Raw genomic sequence first — 4,737 nt, 5'->3', positions numbered from 1 at the left:
AAAAATGGGGATTTGGTGGATGAAAAGGGCACTGGGAGGGGACTGGGTTGTACTGGGAGGGGACTGGGTTGTACTGGGAGGGAGTGGGTTATACTGGGAGGGACTGGATTATACTGGGAACAACTGGGAGGAAAAAAACGGGCGGTTTTCGGGTGGAAAACGGGGATTTTAGGAGTAAAAATGGGGATTTGGTGGATGAAAAGGGCACTGGGAGGGACTGGGACAAACTGGGAGGGGAGTGGGTTGTACTGGGAGGAAAAGGGCACTGGGAGGGGACTGGGTTGTACTGGGAGGGGACTGGGTTGTACTGGGAGGGGACTGGGTTGTACTGGGAGGGACTGGGTTATACTGGGAGCTGCTGGATTATACTGGGAGCAACTGGGAGGAAAAAACGCGGCGGTTTTCGGGTGATTTTAGAGGCAAACGTGGGAATTTTAGGGAGAAAAACAAGAATTTGATGAATGAAAAGGGCACTGGGAGGAACTGGGTTATACTGGGAGGGACTGGGTTATACTGGGAGGGAAAAACCCGGTGGTTTTGGGGTGAAAAATGGGAGTTTTAGGGGTAAAAATGTTACTGGATCGTACTGGTTCGTACTGGTTCATACTGGTTCGTACTGGTTCATACTGATTTGTACTGGTTTGTACTGGTCTGTACTGGTTTGTAGTGGTTCATGCTGGTTTGTACTGGTTTGTACTGGTGTGTAGTGGTTCATATTGCTTTGTACGGCTTCATACTGGTTCATGCTGGTTCTTACTGGTTTGTACTGGTTTCCAGGATGGGAATATCTCAGGGGTTCAGACCCTTACTGGGAGCACTGGGAAGGGGCGCTATGGGGTTTCTGATGTTCATACTGGTTCATACTGGTCCGTACTGGTTCGTATTGGTCCATACTGGTTCGTACTGGTTCATACTGGTCCGAACTGGTCCCAGGACGGCGACGCCTCGGTGGAGTGCTGGGCGTGGAACCCTTCAGGGGTTCAGGCCCTTACTGGGAGCACTGGGAAGGGGCTGAATGGGGTCACTGATGTCTATAGTGGTCTATACTGGTTCATACTGGTTTATACTGGTTCATACTGGTTCCTACTGGTTCATACTGGTTCATACTGGTCCTAGGACGGCGACGCCTCGGTGGAGTGCCGGGCGTGGAACCCTTCAGGGGTTCAGGCCCTTACTGGGAGCACTGGGAAGGGGCTGAATGGGGTCACTGATGTCTATAGTGGTCTATACTGGTTCATACTGGTTTATACTGGTTCATACTGGTTCTAGGACGGCGACGCCTCGGTGGAGTGCTGGGCGTGGAACCCTTCAGGGGTTCAGGCCCTTACTGGGAGCACTGGGAAGGGGCTGAATGGGGTCACTGATGTCTATAGTGGTCTATACTGGTTCATACTGGTTTATACTGGTTCATACTGGTTCCTACTGGTTCATACTGGTTCATACTGGTCCTAGGACGGCGACGCCTCGGTGGAGTGCCGGGCGTGGAACCCTTCAGGGGTTCAGGCCCTTACTGGGAGCACTGGGAAGGGGCTGAATGGGGTCACTGATGTCTATAGTGGTCTATACTGGTTCCTACTGGTTCCTACTGGTTCATACTGGTTTATACTGGTCCCAGGACGGCGACGCCTCGGTGGAGTGCCGGGTGTGGAACCCTTCAGGGGTTCAGGCCCTTACTGGGAGCACTGGGAAGGGGCTGAATGGGGTCACTGATGTCTATACTGGTTTTTACTGGTTCATACTCGTCCCAGGACGGCGATGCCTCGGTGGAGTACCAGGCGTGGAACCCTTCAGGGGTTCAGGCCCTTAGTGGGAGCACTGGGAAGGGGCTGTATGGGGTTTTTGCTGTTTATATTGGTCTATACTGGTTTATACTGGTTCCTACTGGTTTATACTGGTTTATACTGGTTCATACTGGTTCTAGGACGGCGACGCCTCGGTGGAGTGCTGGGCGTGGAACCCTTCAGGGGTTCAGGCCCTTACTGGGAGCACTGGGAAGGGGCTGAATGGGGTCACTGATGTCTATAGTGGTCTATACTGGTTCATACTGGTTTATACTGGTTCATACTGGTTCCTACTGGTTCATACTGGTTCATACTGGTCCTAGGACGGCGACGCCTCGGTGGAGTGCCGGGCGTGGAACCCTTCAGGGGTTCAGGCCCTTACTGGGAGCACTGGGAAGGGGCTGAATGGGGTCACTGATGTCTATAGTGGTCTATACTGGTTCCTACTGGTTCCTACTGGTTCATACTGGTTTATACTGGTCCCAGGACGGCGACGCCTCGGTGGAGACGTCAGATGGAATGCTGGTCTCTCCGCTCACCCTTGGCTCTGTAATTTCGTCATCCAGCCATGGAGGACCTGTGCAGCCATAACTGGCCAAGGCAGTGGGTGAGCACAAGCTGCAGCTCTGCAGGAGATAAGGGCCCTCTTGCCCACAGCAGCTTTGGGCGCGCTGGGAGGTGGTTTGGAGGTTCTGGAGAAGGTCTGGAGGTGCCTCAAGGGTGTCCTTGGGGGGGGTTTGGGGTCCCAGGGTGGGACCTGAGGTGATTTTGGGGTCCTGGAGGAGAATTTTGGGGTTTCCTAAAAATTTGGGGGCTCCTGGGTGGGATTTTGGGGGTCCCCAGGGTGGTTTGGAGGTTCTGGAGAAGGTCTGGAGGTGCCTCCAGGAGGTTTTGGGGTGTCCAAGTGGATTTTTGGGGTGTCCTGGGGGTCCCAGGGTGGGGCTTGAGGTGATTTTGGGGTCCTGGAGGAGAATTTTGGGGTTTCCCGAAAATTGGGGAGGTTCTGGAGGAGATTTGGGATGGTTTGGAGGTGGTTTGGAGGTTCTGGAGAAGGTCTGGAGGTGCCTCAAGGGTGTCCTTGGGGGGGTTTTGGGGTCCCAGGGTGGGACCTGAGGTGATTTTGGGGTCCTGGGTGAGAATTTTGGGGTTTCCCAAAAATTTTGGGGCTCCTGGGTGGGATTTTGGGGGTCCCCAGGGTGGTTTGGAGGTTCTGGAGAAGGTCTGGAGGTGCCTCCAGGAGGTTTTGGGGTGTCCAAGTGGATTTTTGGGGTGTCCTGGGGGTCCCAGGGTGGGGCTTGAGGTGATTTTGGGGTCCTGGAGGAGAATTTTGGGGTTTCCCGAAAATTGGGGAGGTTCTGGAGGAGATTTGGGATGGTTTGGAGGTGGTTTGGAGGTTCTGGAGAAGGTCTGGAGGTGCCTCAAGGGTGTCCTTGGGGGGGGTTTGGGGTCCCAGGGTGGGACCTGAGGTGATTTTGGGGTCCTGGAGGAGAATTTTGGGGTTTCCTAAAAATTTTGGGGCTCCTGGGTGGGATTTTGGGTCAATCCTGCTGGGTTTTGGTGGTCCCGGCTGGGATTTTGGGATCCTGGAAGGGAATTTTGGGATCCTGGGTGGAATTTTGGGTTCTTGGAAGGGAATTTTGGGGGGATTTTGGGGTCCTGGATGGAATTTTGGGGTCCTGGAAAAGAATTTTGGGGCTCTGGAAGGAAATTTTGAGGTCCTGGAAGGGAATTTTGGGATCCTGGGTGGAATTTTGGGTTCTTGGAAGGGAATTTTGGGGGGATTTTGGGGTCCTGGATGGAATTTTGGGGTCCTGGAAAAGAATTTTGGGGCTCTGGAAGGAAATTCTGAGGTCCTGGAAGGGAATTTTGGGATCCTGGGTGGAATTTTGGGTTCTTGGAAGGGAATTTTGGGGGGATTTTGGGGTCCTGGATGGAATTTTGGGGTCCTGGAAAAGAATTTTGGGGCTCTGGAAGGAAATTCTGAGGTCCTGGAAGGGAATTTTGGGATCCTGGGTGGAATTTTGGGTTCTTGGAAGGGAATTTTGGGGGGATTTTGGGGTCCTGGATGGAATTTTGGGGTCCTGGAAAAGAATTTTGGGGCTCTGGAAGGAAATTCTGAGGTCCTGGAACCCCAGGCATGGTGGACGTGATCTTCGCGGATGTTGCGTTTTGGGGGAATTTTGGGGTTTTTTGGGCCGGAATCCCGAGTTAATCCCAGGTTAATCCCGAGTTAATCCTGAGTTAATCCCGAGTTAATCCCGGGTTCATCCCGAGTTAATCCCGGCCTAACCCCTCCCCAGGCATGGTGGACGTGATCTTCGCGGATGTTGCATTTTGGGGGAATTTTGGGGTTTTTTGGGCCGGAATCCCGGGTTTCTCCCAGGTTAATCCTGTGTTAATCCTGGGTTTCTCCCAGGTTAATCCTGTGGGAATCCCGGGTTTCTCCCAGGTTAATCCCGAGTTAATCCCGAGTTTATCCCAGGTTAATCCCGAGTTAATCCCGGGTTTATCCCAGGTTAATCCCGGGTTTATCCCAGGTTAATCCCGGGTTTATCCCGAGTTAATCCCGGCCTAACCCCTCCCCAGGCATGGTGGACGTGATCTTCACGGATGTTGCATTTTGGGGGAATTTTGGGTTTTTTGGTCCAGAATCCCGGGTTTCTCCCAGGTTAATCCTGTGTTAATCCCGGGTTTCTCCCAGGTTAATCCCGAGTTAATCCCGGGTTTATCCCAGGTTCATCCCGGGTTTATCCCGAGTTAATCCCGGCCTAACCCCTCCCCAGGCATGGTGGACGTGATCTTCGCGGACGTGGCGCAGCCGGACCAGACGCGAATCGTGGCGCTCAACGCCCACCACTTCCTGCGCCGCGGGGGGCACTTCCTCATCTCCATCAAGGTGCGCACCAGTACGGACCAGTACGGACCAGTATAAACCAGTACGGACCGGTATAAACTA

At 53.5% G+C, this 4,737-nt stretch overlaps 1 long non-coding RNA gene across 7 annotated transcripts; it reads left to right on the top strand.

The window, feature by feature from the left end:
* The first annotated feature begins 3,916 nt into the window (after positions 1–3,916).
* LOC108447944 lies at positions 3,917–4,720 on the top strand. 7 transcript variants are annotated; one of them, XR_001863673.1, is made up of 3 exons: positions 3,917–4,153; positions 4,198–4,449; positions 4,483–4,720. It is a non-coding gene; the product is annotated as an uncharacterized LOC108447944 (long non-coding RNA). The 7 variants fall into 7 exon arrangements; XR_001863671.1 differs by having other exon boundaries at positions 4,231–4,449; positions 4,483–4,719; XR_001863672.1 differs by having other exon boundaries at positions 3,917–4,164; positions 4,231–4,449; positions 4,483–4,719.
* Positions 4,721–4,737: the final 17 nt, after the last annotated feature.

Source organism: Corvus brachyrhynchos, unplaced genomic scaffold (genome assembly GCF_000691975.1).
Source record: "Corvus brachyrhynchos isolate BGI_N302 unplaced genomic scaffold, ASM69197v1 scaffold1007, whole genome shotgun sequence".
In the NCBI taxonomy this organism is placed as follows: Eukaryota; Metazoa; Chordata; class Aves; order Passeriformes; family Corvidae; genus Corvus; species Corvus brachyrhynchos.
This window is presented reverse-complemented; position numbering and strand designations above follow the sequence as displayed.